Source organism: Paroedura picta, chromosome 5, assembly GCF_049243985.1.
Source record: "Paroedura picta isolate Pp20150507F chromosome 5, Ppicta_v3.0, whole genome shotgun sequence".
Taxonomy (NCBI): Eukaryota; Metazoa; Chordata; class Lepidosauria; order Squamata; family Gekkonidae; genus Paroedura; species Paroedura picta.
Window position 1 is genome coordinate 85,316,275 of NC_135373.1, and position 19,195 is coordinate 85,335,469.

At 43.1% G+C, this 19,195-nt stretch overlaps 1 long non-coding RNA gene across 1 annotated transcript; it reads right to left on the reverse strand.

Annotated features, from left to right (window-relative positions):
• Positions 1–7,102: 7,102 nt before the first annotated feature.
• Positions 7,103–18,871, reverse strand: LOC143838088 (uncharacterized). Its single transcript, XR_013231219.1, has 3 exons — positions 18,130–18,871; positions 14,319–14,492; positions 7,103–9,188 (listed from the first exon to the last, which is right to left on the reverse strand). It is a non-coding gene; the product is annotated as an uncharacterized LOC143838088 (long non-coding RNA).
• Positions 18,872–19,195: the final 324 nt, after the last annotated feature.

Consider the following 19,195-nt stretch of genomic DNA (forward strand, 5'->3'; position numbering starts at 1 on the left):
CCTGATATCTAGCCTATATCGTTGTACTTGTAGTTTAAACCCATTACTGCATGTCCTTTCCTCTGCAGCCAAGGGGAACAGCATCCTGCCCTCCTCCAAATGACAATCTTTCAAATACTAAAAGAGGGCTATTATGTCCCCTCTCAACCTCGTTTTCTCCAGGCTGAACATTCCCAAGTCCCTCTACCTATCTTCATAGGGCTTGGTCCCTTGGCCCCAGATCATCTTCGTCGCTCTCCTCTGTACCCTTTCAATTTTATCTACATCCCTCTTGAAGTGAGGCCTCCTGAACTGCACACAGTACTCCAGGTGTGGTCTGACCAGTGCCGTGTACAATGGGACTATGACATCTTGTGATTTTGATGTGATGCCCCTGTTGATACAGCCCAAAATGGCATTTGCCTTTTTTACCACTGCATCACACTGCCTGCTCATGTTTAGTTTACAATCGACAAGTGCCCCAAGGTCTCGTTCATACACAGTGTTACCTAGAAGCGTATCCCCCATCCAGTAGGCATGCTTTTCATTTTTCTGACCCAGATGCAGAACTTTACACTTATCTTTATTAAATTGCATCTTGTTCTCATTTGCCCATTTTTCCATTGTGTTCAGATCTCGTTGAACTCTGTCTCTATCTTCTGAAGTATTTGGCAGTCCTCCCAATTTGGTGTTGTCTGCAAACTTGATGAGTAGTCCTTCCACCCCCTCATCTAGATCATTAATAAATATGTTAAAAAGTACCGGGCCGAGCACCGAGCCCTGAGGTACCCCGCTACTCACCTCCCTCCAGTCTGATGAAACACCATTGACAACGACTCTTTGAGTGAGGTTCTCTAACCCAGTGGTCCCCAACCTTTCTGAGGGCCACGCCCGCACATCGGGCCGCGCCTGCGGGGGCCGCGCCTGTGGGCCGTGCCTGATTCCCTCTCCCCGCCCTCCCACAGTAAGAAGCTTCCTGGACCGCAAGCTTGCAGCCCGGGAAGTTTTTTACTGCGGGGGGGGGGCGGGGAGAGGGAGCTGCGGACCGGCGCCATGGCCTTCGCTGCCCAGCACCTGGCCGCGGCCCCAGGTTGGGGACCACTGCTCTAACCAATTTCCTATCCACCTAACAATCTGAAAATCCAGATTGCAGTCCTTCAATTTATCCATCAGAACATCATGGGGAACCTTATAAAAAGCTTTACTAAAATCCAAGTAAACGACATCAACCGGATTTCCATGATCCAGCAAACCTGTCACTTGGTCAAAAAAGGAAACCAGATTGGTCTGACAGGATCTGTTGGAGACAAATCCATGCTGACTTCCTTGGATCACCCAATTGTCCTCCAGATGTTTGCAGATCGCTCCCTTTAATATCTGCTCCATTATCTTACCCACAACAGAGGTCAGACTCACTGGTCTATAGTTTCCCGGGTCATCCTTCCTCCCTTTCTTGAAGATCGGAATAACGTTTGCTCTCTTCCAGTCCTCCGGGACATCTCCAGTCCTTAAAGAGGTCCCGAAGATGATGGACAAGGGTTCTGCAAGTTCTCCGGAAAGTTCTTTGAGCACTCTCGGGTACATTTCACCCGGCCCAGGGGATTTGAACTCATCCAGTACAGCTAGATGCCTCTCAACAACCTCTCTGTCCATGTCAACCTGCCACCCAGACACTATCTCTTGGCTACTGCCATCTCTAGATGTGCCTAAAGTAGTTCTCCATTGAAACAACTATGCATCTAATCATGGATGCATAGCATTTCTTTCTTGCTACTGCTTATGGAATGACGAGGCTTGCTTCTTTTAAAAATAAATCTCGTTCCTGATTTGCGGAGGGAGCTTAGAGAGGCATGCTTTGTGCTACAACTTTGGGGATAATTTTTTTACCTTTGCCTGTATTCATTGGTCCAGGCTGTTCACTTAAAAAAAAAAAACTCCGTTCTGCTACCGCTGCTTTTCCCCTCGTGTGTGCACACCATCACGCACACACAAACTCCACGGAGTTCTCTTGCTGCAGGTGTTAGGGGTGCCTGCCTGTGGGCTTTTCTTACTGGCTGGCTGTCTCTTGCCGTGGGCTTGCAGCTCCTCACCCTGCCTCTCAAGAGAGTCAGAGAGGGAGGAGAAAGTGCCTGGCTCCCCCATGTGATCTGGCAGGGAGGCTTCTTCAAAGGAGAGACGTTTGGGGGAAATTCTTACTGCTATTGCCTGCACACTTGTCTATCAGAAGAGGGGGGTAGGAGCAGGGGCAGGACAATGTAGGTGTATTGTGCATTTGAGCCTCCATATCTTTCTTTGGCTAGTGGCCAGCTGGCTGCTCTCCATTAGGTAGTGCTACAAATGTTGGTGAATCCACTTTTGGGGATTGACAAACTAGCGCTTTAAAATGGAGGAAGTAGTTGGCCAGACTCTGCCCAGACACTGGATGTTGGCGACGCCATGTGGAGGGGCCAAAATATAATGACTACTAATGGTAGGTGTTACACTGTATTTAAAGGGTGCAGAAATGCCCCCAGTCTGTAATAGATTTTTAAATATTTGTCCTACATGGAGTTTATCCAAACAGCTTGTCTCAGTCATGCATACATTCCAGCAGTACATTCAGTACATTTCCATGTGTACTTCACTACTCTCAGGATGCATCTTCCTGAAAATTCCTGTGCTTGTTTATTTGGTTATTGTGACTAGAAATGACTAGATTACCATAATATTTCTTCTTCTTTTTATCCTTTAGCTGGCGATTGGTGGAGCAGGTTGTCCTCTCAGCCAATACGTTGCTGTAGGTGCTGCTGGATTTCTTGCCTTTTTTATAATATGTTTCCACGCTTGGCGATTGGTGGCAGCAGTTTTGGGCATATGGATAGTCTCTAAAATCTTCCTCAATCCATTTAAGCCATGTTTTCTTTGGCGTGTCATTGGATCATCCATTCAGTTGGTTGTTCTCGCCAGGGGAGTTTATGAGGCAATCTGCTATTGTTCATTCTACAGACATGGCCAAACCACTGTAGTCTGCACTTTTGGATTTGTTCTTTAATTTGTGGCTGTTTGTCACATTTTGTCCTGATTGTCTCATTTTGATTATGATCACATAGAGAGATACCCAGAGCCAATCCGCACTCGTCCAAAATAGCACAATGGTTACAAATTGAAATCGCTACACTTTTACCATTATGCACAACGTCGTTGACAATCTGCAACACTCCTGAAACCGATCCGCAAAAAGCGCTTCGTTGTAGCTTTCAGGGAAATCCCAAAAAATGGATTCACCCTTCGGAAAGTGCTACACTCCTGCAACCAATCTGCAACACTAGCGGAAAAGTTCTCTGTGTTACCATTGTTGCGGTTTCTGCAAAGTCCCTCCCCCTGGCTCTCTCCTCTGATCTTCCGGCGAAGCAATTGCCATTTTTTTTCTCCAAGCGAGTGGAGATCAACGCACTGGCAAGCCTTCATTTACCCAGCGAGGCTTCCCCGGCTGCAGTCCCTCTGTTTAAAGTCACCAAGCACAAGCAACACAGAGGCCCGTTTGCTGGTTTCTTTTCCCTTTATTTTTCACACTATTTTCGGCTGAAAATCACGCCCGTGAGGGGGGGGTATTTTTTTTTTCACTCAGGGGGGGGAGCGTGGCAATGATGAAATGGCAGCTCAAACACCACCTGCTAACTGGATGGATCTCTCCGCTCCAACAAATCAACGCAGATTCGTTGCAACCTGTGTGTGTGTGTGTGTTTTTTAAAAAACCTTCCTTAAAGGGTAAGGGGCTGTTTGGGAGCATGATAACGGCCGCCCATTGGCTGCTTGACGGCCAGGGGCGGGACACAGCTCGGCAATATCGCTTCCTGGCTAGCGATTTTTGCCGAGACTGGAAACCTGTGGGAAACGATAGAAACGCAACTGGATTCCACTACAAAGGCAGGTATGCATAATGATGAATTCCACTTTTTAAAATGGCGATTCTTTGTTCCGCAACCAATTTGCAACATGGATCCCAGTGCGGAATGGCCCCCAGAATCTGCCGCAGTCATCACATTTGGAAGGTATCAAGTTTGTTAATGTCAGGTTTTAGTAAAGTCCATGTTTCTGATCCATATAGGAGGATTGGCAGGATTAGTGTCCGGAAAAGAGGAACTTTGGTCTTGAGAGAAATGTTCGTCTATATATTTGATGTCATGGAAAGGAAGAAGAAAAGGGAGGAAGGGACAGAGAAAGCTCCTAACAGTCCAACAGAATTAGATCACACAATTGTGTGTCACAGCAGTATTTAAACTGTTTGTTTGTTTACTTACTTACTTACCATTGCTCTTTGCATGGACTCGCAGCAGTTCACAACAATAAAAACATTAAAACTCAATAAAACCCGTAAAACATCCCTTCCAACAAATGGCAGCAGGCGATAAACTATAGCTCCTTCTTATTACTCCAACACCCCTCCCTCCTTCATTCAGCCGAAGGCCAAGTTATCTCTCATTGGGGGTGAGGTGCCATGCAAGTAGTACTTTAGTGGGGTTCCTCAGATGGAATACCGGGACTCCACACTGGCCCCAACCGTACGCCTGGCAGAAGAGCTCCATCTTGAAGGCCCTGTGGAAAGCTGATAATTCTAGAATTCAGGATAAACCATAGAGGCAAAACCAACAGGAAAGCCAAGGAAGAACAGGAAAATCAAGGCAAAATTTAGGAAACAAGCCTGCAGAAATGTAGGACAGGAAGGAGTGCTGCAGTGGTTTATGTCATTTCTGTCTAACTGTTTGAAGTTTATGTTAGGGGATTCACAATCAATACCTTGGCATTTGTCCTGTGGATTACCACAGGGATCTATATTATTCCCCCATAGCTTTTGAGTTGTACTGTCATTAACTCCAGAAGCAACTGTCTTTGTCCTAGGCCACTGCCTGTCTACTAGGGTCATGGCAAAGGGAGATTAGTCCCTTAATCCCTTAACAACACTTAATCCAGTGTTGGAAGTTATGCTGGTTGAGAAATGCTGGTGACTGCTCTTGATATGGTAAATTTGTCCCAATTGAACTCAGTTAAGAGCCTGGAGGTGGTTTGGAGCCCAGCTCCTTTACTGGGGTTGCGGTGGTAGCCCAGCTCCTTTACAGGTTGCGGTGGTAGCAAAAAGAGCTTTCTGTCCCTTGCATCTAATTCTAGGCTGGCATCCTTTAGGGATGGTTGCAAAGCCATGTTAGTCTGATATACCAAACCAAAGTCCAGATGCAGCCTAAATGAAGACTAGCAAAATTTATTTCAGCACAAGCATTTGGGAGCCACAGCCCACTTCTCCAGCCATGAGAACGGAAATTATATCAGGAATCCTACTTAAGGGAAAGATTACAGGCTGGAGAGAGGAGTAACTGCAGAGGGTGATTTATGCCATAAAACTTTTGTGTGGGGGGAAACAGAGATAGGTAATCCCAGGGTCACCTTGTAACCTTTTGTTTAAGGATTCCTGGTGTGACTCACCCAGAGAATCTGGCCATGCTGATCTACATGATAATTGTTGCACTATTATTAACATGCTCTATGTGATGTTGCCTTTATTGTCAGTTTGAAACCTCACTATTGCAAAATACAGTAGCCCATTTATTAGTAGCTGGCCATTTTGCATATATTAGGCCTACCCAGAAAGCTCTGCTTGGCTTGCTGGGGAGTTTCAATCCAAGGTGCTGGAGTTTACTAAGGCTCTACATACCTGCAGGGCTGTCTGTCGCAGTACCAACCCCTGCAGCAACTTCATTCCTCTGACAAAAACCTCTGGCAGGTTATTAACTTGACCGCTTACAGATCCTACTTTGTCAAACAGCCTCGAGATCTTCATGCAGCTTCCCATGTTACTGAAATTCCACAAACAATTAGTATTTTATGGAATTTTGATTATGTTTCAGCAAGGTTAAAGAACAAACCCAGGTATTCTAAGAAATAAATCAGGAACTATTAATGTAGAGGCTGAGCACTGAAATAGGACACGTCTGCGATCATGACTCTGCTTTTTTGTTGTCAGGGTGGGTGCTTTGCCTTCAGCTTGATGGATGTGAAAGTAGATCAAACTTTACTGATTCATCTTCATGAAAGCGGCAAGAGTGATGGGCCAAGTTGTTTGCTGATACTAAACTGATTAGCCTATTTTCCCCTCCTTGCTGCAAACTGTTCCTTTGATTTAAAAATGCAGCATTCTTAAAGCTGGCATCTGCCAGAAAGTTCTTGCCACAGTAGCTGAAATCACTCTCCAAAGAGTTGTCTGCCTGGAAGCACGAGCAATAATAATGCTTTGAAGTCAACTCGCACAGTTTGGCCTCTATATCAAAAGCGCAGTCCAAGATCCTGGCTAGAGTCTGGTTTTAAAATGTCTTCTGCCCTTGGATCAGTTCCGTTTTCTAAGACAACCTTGTCTCTAATGCTGCTCACCCCCAATTAGGGACATTGATTGGGCTCAAATGTGTTTGATGGTACTTAATAATATCATAGTCCAAGCACTTCTCATATATATCCACAGTAAGCCTCACAGTAATCCTGTAAAGTAGACCAGCATTATCCCCATATTGCAAATGCAGGGGAGGAGATTTTGAGGCTGAGGTGGAGATTTGCATAAATGGAGTTCAGGGTTCATGTGGGATTTCATTTGGTGGTCTCTGTAGTTCACATATTTAGACAGTCTTTGGCTTCTGTTACCTTCTCTGAGGGAATCTGGTATTCCTGGTGTTAAAGCCAAACAATGAAGCACTAGGGTGGTTCAGATAAACTCAGCATATACCTGTACTAGTACTCACATAATGCACCCATATACAAAGTGAATGCAGACCATGTACTATGTGATCATTTTATTAAATTGTGTTTGTTCAATGCTGTCAAGACGCTTCTGCCCTATAGCGACCCTTGAATCTATGACCTCCAAATTGTCCAGCTGTTCATGTCTTCCTAGTCAGAGCCCTGTAGTCATGGCTTTCAACAAATAAACATACAGGGCATTTCTGCACATTAGTAAGAATAGCATTATGCCAGCTGAATGGTGTAGCGCTAAATCATATTGCAGTAGCAAGAAAGGTCCAGTGATGCCCGCTAATATTTTTTAATTTATAGTTCTCTGTTTAAACGCCTATGCATATAATCATAGATGCATAGTGCTCTTTGAACATAACCCTTTATGGAATCACAAGTCTTTTGATACTTTTAAACATTAATCTCGTTCCTGAATTTTTTTTGGGGGGGGGACTTTAGAGAGGCATGCTTTGTGTTACAACTTTGGAAAATAATTCTTTTATTTCTGACATCGCCAAAATCAACAATTTATTTGAGAAACATACTTGTTCTGACATACTGAATCCTGCCTTAGTTCAGGAAACAAAATGGTTCAGAGGTGCTCTCTAGACTTATGGGTAGTGCAAAAGAGTATGTGATTACCACTATATTGGATCTTTTCTTTGCTGCAGACTGGAACAGGAATCATTTTCTGCAGACAAGCAAGACAAGTCCAATTACATTTATCTTGCTGAAAACTTTCCTTTGTCCTGAGGAGCAACAAGGCGACGGCAGGCTAAGCCTGGACATGAAGTTGAAAGAATATATATATTATTATATAATTGAGGCTGTATGATGGTTGAAGAAACAACATGTGACAACAGTACTGGCAGGCTAATGCACCATCAGTGTGGCCTTTTAAATAAGAAACTTTTCAGGAAGGGAAATTAAGGGTACTTATTGAGAGTACTGAAAATCAAGCATTAGCAGTTTGTTGAGAAGTTGGAAGATTTCACTAGCAAAGTTGACTTCTCCATCACTGTTAAGGTCTATATATCCTAGGTCCACTGCTACTCTGGTCAAATTCCCAAGACAAAGTGTTTTCCACCCTTCTGTCTCAGTTTGATGATCCAAGGCGCTCCTAAATCCATCGGAAGTAGGGGTTGGGATAACAATGCTGGTATCATTCCTCCTTTTTTAAATTTCCAGGTACATCACGGCATTGGTAGCAGGGTTTTTTTTTTTTTAATAGTGGACCACCAAGCCATGCTGTTTGGCCCAGCCCTTTACAGCTGGAACTGTCCCAGAATGTGTCCATACTTCAGAACTACTGTCTACTGCAGCAAAGGGGACAGGCTATCTATGAGGGGGATGCCCCCAAATTCTTATTTTACTGGAAAGGGGAGAGGGTGAGCTCACACAGACTGGATTGCACTGACAGAATTATGGCAGTAGGTCCAAATCCTTCCCTTTCCTACAAAGTATGTGTGTCTGTGGGGGGGGGGTGATTACAAAATGGGTAAAATCTGTCATACTGCAATCAAACCTGTAGTGACTCCCCCTCCAGCGAGACATAGGGGGCCAGCAAGATTTGAATCCATTGGTTTCTTTAAAGACCAACAAGATTTCCAAGGTGTAAATTCTTTAGAGTCAAATCTCCTTTCTGCAGATATCCTTCATCTCTATAGTTACTATTGGGCTCCAATCTTGCTCTTCTGCAGACCAGCATGGCTCCCCCTTAAAATGATGTGGGAGACCATTAATTAATCTCCCAATATGTTTATCCCTTAGCTTAGTGTATGTAACTGAACTGAATGCTTGTTCTTCTTGTTCCCCTTGCAGTTCTTTTCATCACTCTTCTGTGTTGAATTTTAGATTGTCAGTTCCTAAGGCATGGACTGGACCTGTCCTTATATATAGCCTTAAAGTGTACTGATGTTTTAGATAATAGATGTGATAATATGAAACAGTCACATGCGAGTGTGAGAAGTTTTTAAATGTCTGATTAATGGAACTTCCTTGTTGTTTATCACATGTACATGTCACCTTCCTCCTTTTAATTATATCAAAGTGTATTATTTGCTTCTCTACCTTTGCTGCCTTCCAGTCAGCTTCCATTGAGCTTTTTGGAGCAAGAGGAGGATAAAAATGGGTAGAAGGGGTATGCCCCAAAGTGCCAGACAACCTATTCATCACATTCTTTATAACTACACGGGTAACCTTCATGGGACTCGTTGCCCTTGTTTTTATATTAGGGGCAGCTCTTCTTTCTGTCTCCCACACCAAAATGGCCAGATATTGCCCGTATAGTGGTTTAGAAAGCATAAGCAGCAGCTCTGAAACATCAGGCGATCTCCTGGTCTCTGTTCTGAATGCAGTTGTTTAATGAGAAAAAAGCAAATGGCCCTAATCTTTGAAATCTGGTTGGCTGCAGATGTCCCAAAGTAGATGAAAGCCCAGCTTCATAATCTCCTGATACGCTGAAAAGCAAAATAAGCTGTGTAAGCCAAGTGGTACCAAAGAGAGTAATGCAGCAAGCTGGCACATAGGACTTTGCCCCAGCGAAGGAGCTACTCAGTGGTTCAGAAACCGGACTGTCCTTGCATTGTAGGTCACTGAATATAGATTACAAATGGTCTGGGGAAGTGGTTCTCAAGCTGGGGATCGGGACCACTTTGGGGGTTGAACGACCCTTTCACAGGGGTCACGGAAGGGCAAGCAACTTGGCCGGGGGGGGGCACCATCCACATAACAGCCTTGCAGGGTAGATCAAGATAAAGTGTTCATCTATCTGGAGCAGCAGAAAAGAGCGAGATCAGCATGGTGGGACAAGAGGCAGAACTGAACTGAGAAATCCTGGGGGAAAAAACAATTTATATACAATCATGAACAATGGATCTTCACGCTATTGGTCAGTTTCCGTTTAATTTCTGTGAAAGAACACTTGCATAATTTTATGGTTGGGGGTCACCACAACATGAGGAACTGTATTAAAGGGTCACAGCATTAGGAAAATTGAAAACCACTGGTCTAGGGGTTCCTACACAGAGGAAAGGAATGCAGTCTTGGGTATTTGTGAATATGATCAACTTATGTAACAGCAGTTGATCACGGTCATGCTTTTCTGACTCCACAATAATGCAAGTTTACAGGCCCCATTCCCCAGCAGGCACCTTATATGTGTCCAAAATAAAGTGACTTGGATGGGGGGGGGGGAGAATCTACCAGAAGATAAAAGATGAAATGAAGGGGAAAGCTAATCTGAATGAAGTTAGTGGGTTGGATAGAACTATGAAGCTGGTAACCAGCTGGAGACTCACTAATAGTGGGGGGGGGGGGACTTGCTGGTGACATGATGACACCACCAGTACCATGCTGATCTTGCTTCTGGTGCAACTGGATGTGATGTTGGCGCATCACCAAGGACACTCTAGCATTTGCCCCAACTCTTTGGTTTAACTGCAGAATTTTGGGCTGAATGCTAGTGTTGTTGGCAATGCATAGACATCACTAGTGACCATGCCAGGACTCACATCAACACACTGGGCTGCTATCCACCTCTTATAAGTATTTTTCTCGTACATTTAAACTTTCCAAATGTATCCAGTTCTTGGGGAGAGTTCTCCTTAGCTGAGTCTGTGGGGAGAGTTCTGCTCACAGGATCAGCTCCTGGGTGGACTCTGGTGGGCAGTCTGATTTAAAGAGACTGTTCCAATTGAGCCATCTCTCAGGATTTTAGCAGCTTTTATTATTATTATTACTTTTTGCAATTTTTCGGTTTGGATCTATTGGTCAAACAAATCTGGGATTTCAAAAAGAAATTCTCAGATCTGAATACTAACATTGGGATTTAAGTTTTTCAGGAATCCTGTAATTTTTTTCATGTCCAATTGACCCAAACCAAAAAATGCCAAGAATAAAAGTTGCATACCCCTTCTACCCAAGCAGAGCTCTCTCATTCAGCGATTTAGCTAAGTAATGCTTAGCCAGTGAAACTGATGCCTCATACATTAATTAAGCAACATAAAATCAGACTAGGCAGAATAGAGCTAGAAATGCATTCCCCTGGAACTTGTATTACATACTATTCAATTATTAGCATTTCAAAGTTCCCATTTCACCATTTTTAACCCCATTGGAGAAGTTTTCGGTATATTAATTTCTGTCTGTAGCTGCAGGACCTGCCTTTCTAGCTGCCAGCATCAACAATGATGCTCCTCCTTCTGGGACTGGAGAACGTGATAGCTCTTTTAAAATGGCTTTAAGTCCTCACCAGTGTAATGAAGTCTATATTATGTTAAAAGAAAATTCACAGAATGAGTAAGGCACAGAAAGCTTGGAGGATTCATTATTTTCCATTTTAATGTGTCCTCTTTCTGAAAGGCAGGTACGCATATTCCTCTGCATCTTTAGATTAAAAGGCTTCCTTAAAATAGAAACAAAGAACGATATCCCTGACTCAGTGTTGAGTGCTGCTGATGTGATCACTGCTATTATGTACAAACATAACTGATGATCTAGGGATTTAACTATATAGAATTCTGCCACATTGCCAAAAGAACATGTTATACATGTAGAAGAAGAGCTGTTTTTTTAAAAAATACCCTCACTTTTCACTGCCTGAAGGAGTAGTATAAAACCTGAGCTTTCAAATAAAGAAATATTGTGACTCCTCCACTTGACCTCCCTTCAACATCATGTATGTATATATTCTACTATGTTCCAGATTACTACTAGCAAACCAATTCTATATTAAGACAATATAGAGCCTTCGGGGAGGGCGGTATATAAATCTAAATAAATAAATAAATAAAATATGGCTAACAATAATCTGGAACATGGTAGAACATCGATGTACGTCTTTGAAGAGAGATCAAGAGGAGGAGTCTATGATTATTAGCAAAGGGCACAGCTTTCTTGTTGCTCAAAATTCTTCTAGAGAAATCCTTCCCAGCTATACTAACTAGCACACTATTAAGCTGGAGAAGAAATTCTAAAACAATACTGTTCCAAATTACAAGGTGAATTGCTGCTAGGGGGAAAAGGGTAGCCTAGTACTGTTCCGCCTCTTTAATGAGCCACATGTGTGCATAAGTGATGTCTGTAATGGCTCTCTTTGATTTCAAATGAAAGCCACTGGCAAGAAAGAAATTCTGCTCTGCTAGCCAGGCAGGTAAAGAGCTTTATTTAAGTAACAAGAACATTCCCAAGAACAGGCCACAAATATTTGCAGTCCTGACAGCTGTGCTTATGTCTATCTCTGCTCACCATAGGCTTTCCCTTCTCCAGTGTTGTTTATGGATAAAGGCACACAACGCAGTCATGGGGCTTGGTATGTTGAAGTTTTAAGCACAGGGGATTGGAATTTTCAAAAAGTTTTGTCATCTTCTTGGGTAGGTTGGTGAGCCAGTTTGGTGTAGTGGTTAGGAGTGCGGACTTCTAATCTGGCATGCCAGGTTCGATTCTGCGCTCCCCCACATGCAACCAGCTGGGTGACCTTGGGCTCGCCACGGCACTGATAAAACTGTTCTGACCGGGCAGTGATATCAGGGCTCTCTCAGCCTCACCCACCCCACAGGGTGTCTGTTGTGGGGAGAGGAATGGGAAGGCGACTGTAAACCGCTTTGAGCCTCCTTCGGGTAGGGAAAAGCGGCATATAAGAACCAACTCTTCTTCTTCTTCTTCTTAGGTGTTCAAACTTTTCCCACTGATGACTGGCTCCAGAAATTTTGAGAAAGATTTAACACAGAAACTGAAGGATGAAAGGCAGAGAGTTGTATCCTGGCCTCATTTTCATATTGTTATGCCACTTGCCACTTGCAAGAAGTTGATAGAATCTGGATTTGAACAAAGTTTGAGTCCAGTGGCACACCTCTTCAGATATCTGATGAGTGTGTGTACACACCACAGTTTATCCCTTGTTGGCCTTAACTTTGTTGGCCTTAAAGACCAAAACTTTGTTGGCCTTAAAGATGACACTGAACTCCAGCATTGTTTTGCTGCTTCAGACCAGCATGGTCGCCCACCTGAATCTATCTTCATGGAATTTGATTAGCCGCATAGTGGGATTTGGGTTTGATGCACAAGTACCTGATTAGTGTGCTCACTGAAGAACTAGCACAATTGTTTCCATTTCATAATAGTTATACATGCAGGCAAAATAATTGTGCAAGCTTTATTGGATGTAGCTTTATTCCAGATATTCTGGTAGCAGTTTCTTCTGCATTGCTTAGATTTCAAGATACAGCTAATTGTTCTAGTGATTAGTGAAGAAGCTGTGTATGCTAATAGATCTACTATACTTATGTGGGAGTAGGAAGTAATTATAAATGATGATGGAGACAGACAGAGAAGAGGCTGCTTCCACATTCTATTTCCTAACTTCCTTCTCTGGCAACCCCATATTTGTGAAATGGTTCAATTAACAAACAATCCCTCCCTTTCTGTATTTCATTAAACTCTGAATATTTATATTTGTGAGGGTTCAAAATCAAAAATCCGATGGGCTGCAATAGTAGTTTTAGTTCTGTCCTACAAAGCAAGCTGAAACTTATTTTGGCAAAAAGGGGAACATTAAGGTAAATTGATCTAAAGTTTAAGGTTGAATTATGCAGCTCAGCAAACATTGCAACTACTCAGAAAGCCAATCAGTGTATTCAGTTTCTATACAGACTGAAACCTCAGAACTACGAATGATTCAGACTTGAGTATAAGTGTTCACAAGCTATTGTTCATTGCTTAATAGCATTTTAAAATGGAAACCCTGCACAAAGATCAATTCCCCTCCATTTCCTGGGTTTATTTAAATCCACACCCAGTAGTAACAAAAAAGTGCTGGATCTAAGAAAAATTACAGCTGATACATCTTTTCTCCTATAGGGAGAATAATAAAACCAAACAGATGCACTGGAAAAACAAACAAAAAAGGGACCCATGGCTTGTTAAAATCTACCCAATTTAAATTAGCATATTTTTTGTTGTCAAATGCAGTAAATGTAAGGTTGCCACTTCTGTATTTGGAAATACCTGAAGATGTGGGTAGAATCAGGGGAGGCTATGATTGAGGTAGGGAAGAGACCTTAGAAGGGTATAATTCCAGTGTCCTGCATCCAAAGCAGCCATTATCTTCAGGGGAATGGACCTCTGCTATCCAGAGACCAGTTATAAGTCTGGGAGAACTCTAGCCACAACCTGGAGGTTACCAATACATTCCCTTTCCCCCCCTATATTTTCCATTTACTGTGTATCCCAATTTTTGTTTGTTGTATTCCCTACATGGAGGTTGGCAGTCCTCATAAATATCATCCTTAGCTGGCAGAAATTTAACACTCTCTATACCTCTCGTGGCGCAGAGTGGTAAGGCAGCAGACATGCAGTCTGAAAGCTCTGCCCATGAGGCCGATTCAATCCCAGCAGCCGGCTCAAGGGTGACTCAGCCTTCCATCCTTCCGAGGTCGGTAAAATGAGTACCCAGCTTGCTGGGGGGTAAACAGTAATGACTGGGGAAGGCACTGGCAAACCACACTGTATTGAGTCTGCCAAGAAAACGCTAGAGGGCGTCACCCCAAGGGTCAGACATGACTTGGTGCTTGCACAGGGGATACCTTTACCTTTATCTCTCTTATTAGGAGTGTGGACTTCTAATCTGGAATGCCGGGTTCATTTCTGCACTCTCCCACATGCAACCAGCTGGGTGTCCTTGGGTTCGCAACAGCACTGATAAAGCTGTTCTGACTCAGCAGTAATATCAGGGCTTTCTCAGCCTCACCCACCTCACAGGGTGTCTGTTGTGGGGAGAGGAAAGGGAAGACGACTGTAAGCCACTTTGAGCCTCCTATTAGAGAAAAGCGATATATAAGAACCAACTTTTCTTCTTCTTCTTCCTCTCTCTCTCTCTCTCTCTCTCTCTCTCTCTCTCTCTCTCTCTCTCTCTCACACACACACACACACACACACACAGAGAGAGAGAGAGAGAGAGAGAGAGAGAGAGAGAGAGAGAGAGAGAGAGAGAGAGAGAGAGAGAGCTAGAAATGTGAAAAATGAGGCTAAAAGGCCATGAAAAGCATGTGGTACACTCTGTAATGATTTAATACAAAGTTCAAACGTATATACAGTAAGAACAATTGCCATTCACAAAAGGAGGAACAGATATCACAATCTTCTTCAATATGCTAAGGTAATTCTGAGAGGAAACTACTGTCCTGATACACAGCTAAACAGAATCAAACTCCCTGGTAAATTTAGATTTGACAATTTTAGGCTGATGTGTGGCTCTTTTAAGTGTTTTATCCTTACTGGGAAAGTTTACTGTGCTTATCTTGAACATACCCAAATCCTGAATAGAAATGACACAGACTGTGCATTTTACAATTGTCCTTTTACCTTACAGTTTCTGTATTTTCCCCTCTACGTCCTTGAGTGTGTGTGTGGACAAAACTGATCAAATGGGTACGTAAAAATATACAGCATAAAACCATAGTATTTAAGGAAACACAAGGAAAAAATAATTGCAAGACTTCAGCCAAGGTTTATTCAAGTTTATTCATTATGTTTATTCAAGCACCAAGCATCCCAATTGATTGGCACCCCTCTTTGTCTATGGAGAACAACTTCCAAAGCATCTTCTTATCATCTCTTTCTGGTAACCATTAAACACTAAGGGCATTTCCGCACACTACCTTATGTAATCGTTATATTCTGGCTCCTCCCTATGATGTTGCCAACATCCAGCGTGCAGGCAGCAAATGGCTGGCGACATCCTCCATTTTAAAGCGCTAGTTGGGGAATCGCATAAAGCGGATTCCCCAACCTATTTATTATTATTATTATTATTATTATTATTATTATTATTATTATTATTATTATTATTATTATTTACTTTTTTAGACCGCCCTTCTCCCAATAGGTCTCAGGGCGGTTTACAACATAAATAGTTAAAACACAATAAAATCCCCATAAAAACCCCAATTAAAAATTACATATAACATATCATTTAGCGCAAGCTATCGGAGAGCAACCAGCAGAGGGAAGGGATGGAGGCTCAAATGTGCTAAAGGCGCCTGCCTCGTCCCGCCGTCGCACATGGCTAACATCCTGGAGCAACGAAGCGTGACAAAATATAGAGATGTTTCCCCTCCGCAAAATGGCAGGGACCATTAACACATCAAAAGCCCTTGTGGCCCCCATGAGTTTGTTGGCCTGCTTGGCTGCTCTTTTTGCAATTCAAGGCTGTTCTACACAGTGACTATTCACAGTTGTGGGCTCTGCATTTGCAAAGGCATTTGCAGTAGCAATGGAGTGTTCATACTGGATGATTCTCTGGTTTTCCTTCCCCATACTTTTGCACCCACCATTCTCCACTCCCCCATGCTACCAGAGGGCAGCTGGTGAGTATGAAAGAACTGGAAGGAAAAGGACAGTGATATGATCATGGAGGTGGAGAAATCCACAGCAACCCATCTATGCTTTAGGAGGAGACCTCAATTTGACTCCAGTATTCCCCAAAACATTGGATAAAAGCTGGTTTTGGAAACACTGGTGCACAGAGGAGAAAGCATGTAAGGCCCCATGAGGAAGATAACTGCCTGGATGTCCTAAAAAAAACCCTGAGGCCAAATGACAGTTGAGTTGGAATGAATAATCTTTGATAATGACTTCCAGCACTTTTGACAAATTCTGCTTCTACATCAGAAAGAAGACTGTGGGTAGATCTTTTCCAATTAGCCCTGCTAAGTAATAAATACACAGTGGTCTCTGTGAAAAACATCCTCTCTAGTGCTCTGGAGTGTGAAACAATAATGCCCCATTATATAATAACATGCAACATATAGTAGATATTGTAGCCTCGTTGGATGAGAAACATACTATTTTCTATTTTCTGACCCCTCCTCCTAAAAAGAGAGTAGGCAGTATCCCACACTGCTATGCAGCAACTGCAGAATGCTAGCAGTGGGGAAAACACTTTGTAGAAGACAAGTGATGGGGTTTTCCTTGCCCACTTTTTACTTTCACCCCTTCCCTCCAGCATTTTTCACCCCTTAGCAGCTGGTTTCCAGAAGTGTCATAGGGTAAAACAATTGTTAGGAGGAGGAAATTAGTGGGGGAGTGGCAGAAAGGAGTCATAGAGCTGTAAATCCCTTGGATCCCTCAAAAATAAGGTGACTAGATTGTCCCACTTTTGGAGGGACATCTCGGGGTACCCGGCAAATTGTACTTATGTTGAAATTAAAAAATATATATATTACAATACAATTTTTGCGTTCTATGTATTCTATGAAACTATTTGTTGCTCCATATAGACCAAATTTTAAATCAAGACCCCCCCCCCCCGGTCAATGGTGTCCTGCTTTACCAATGTTAAAATCTGGTCACCTTACTCAAAAACCTCCAGTAACGGAGCTTACCAACCCCTCCTATGTTCCTTTGTTAAGACTGTTTTTACTGCTAGTTAATGTTCAGCCAAAAATCTACCTTCCTGTAACTTGTTGGTTCATTTTTTAAATATCCCACTCTTTTCTCCAGTGGACCACCAGCTACATGGATTGATGGCTCTTTGACTGGAAGTTATTTTAAACTCTTTGCACCTTCCCTTTGTATTCATTTGAGTATATTAGAACCTGCCTAATGATATACACTTCACACATCTAATGAAGCTAAAAGCTTAAAAGGGGTTCAAGGGGTTAGCAGCAAACAAAATTTGAGTCCAGTGTCACCTTTAAGACCAACAGTTTTATTCAAGGTATAAGCTTGACAAAGTGAAACCTTACACCTTGAATAAAACTTCTTAAACTTTATTTGGACTCAGACTTTGTTCTCAAAATGGAATTAATTTTTTTGCACATTTAAGATGCCACTGTTCTGTTTTTCTACTAACTTAGGGAACCACCCAGGATAGGAAGCCTTCCTCCTACTCCCTCTAGATGTCAGCACTGCGACACAAGTAACTCCTCCTATTGAGTTAATTGCACCGCCCTCAGAAATGAGCAACAGCAAACCATCAAGCAAGGGCAGCAATTGGGCTCTGAAGGGACTATGTGCTACAATTTTTTCTACTGTTTCTGAGTTCTGACTGCAGGGACACGAATGGCTGCATTAAATCGAGAAAGATGTTAAAAACTCAAATAACAAAAGCAGCTCCCTTTAGTTACAGTACTTTAAATTTATCTCACGTTTCACTATATTTCAAAAATAACGGATAGGTTTACAATCATCTCTCTCTCTCTCCAATGTCAATTGACAGACATCAATTCAACAGATGAGAAATACTTCCTGCGTTTCTGAAGACTCCAGATGCATAGCGTGAGTTCCAGAAGTCCTTTTGTTGCAATGTTTTGAAAAGCTACGGAGAAATTTGGGGAGGGGGGGGGGCAGAATGCAGGCAGAAATTCTGCAACGGAGTTGCACAAACAAGAATGTCCTTACCCTGCCGAATTTCTGCCTGGCATACGACATCTGAAGGGCTCAACCCATCGCGGCAATTAGAACGCAAAGGCCTTCCCGGGCAGCCATTCTCATTCGTGCCTTTTCAAAACAATCGGTGTTTCCCTTTAACAAGAAACCTCCGTCGCGAGCCCAAGCGCCCCGGGACATCTACTCCCAGGCAGGAACGGTTAGCGTTCTTTCGAATCTCGCCCCGCCTTGTTGGAACCTGGCGGAAGTTTCAGTAATTCTCCGGAACTGACGTCTCACGCCATGCGACTACGAAGCGTCTGCGCCTAGAGCGACGTTGGAGGGCTAGAGGAGGGCTTGGAATGAAGCCGTCTCTTGACGGCAGGTGTTTTCCTCCATTCGCCATAGTAAAAGCAGGCGGATGTGATCCCACAGCAACATCAGATAAGTCTGCTGCTAGGACCAAAGCACTGTACCAGCGAGGACGTTCCTGCTGCTTTCGTGCGGTTCGCGCCCCCAGTTTATTGTTCGTTTCATCCATCATTCAGTGCAGCCCAACACAAAGGGGGGGAACTGCAGCAGAGACTGCTACTACCTTTGTAAAAAACTGTCATCCTTGAACAGTAGCAAAATTCTACCAATGGGCTATTGTGCTAAGCCTTGGCAAGAATAAGCAGGAAGGTTTGGACATAATTTTGCCCGTGTTAACAGGCTGCAGGAACATGTTTTATATTATTTTGTATGTGACACCATGACACTGGAGTCTGTTGAGATAGGGCGGAATAAAAATTAAATAAAGCTATAACAAGTTATAGTAATAGCTATGGCTGCCACTGCCTGTTTGGGAAATTCCTGGAGACTTTGGAACAATGTAGCTTGGAGAGACCATGAGTTGCCACAGAGGAAGTGATCACTGTAGTCCAGAGATCAATTGTAATTCTGGGAAAACTTTAGGCTCCACCTGGAGGTTGGTAACTCTAGTAGTAGCTGTACAGCATCCCTTGAAGAGACCATTTATTGTGTCAGTTTAATTTCCAATTAAAGATCAGGCAGAAAGGACTGTCCAAGCTAACATAAATATTGGTTCTGTTACATAACA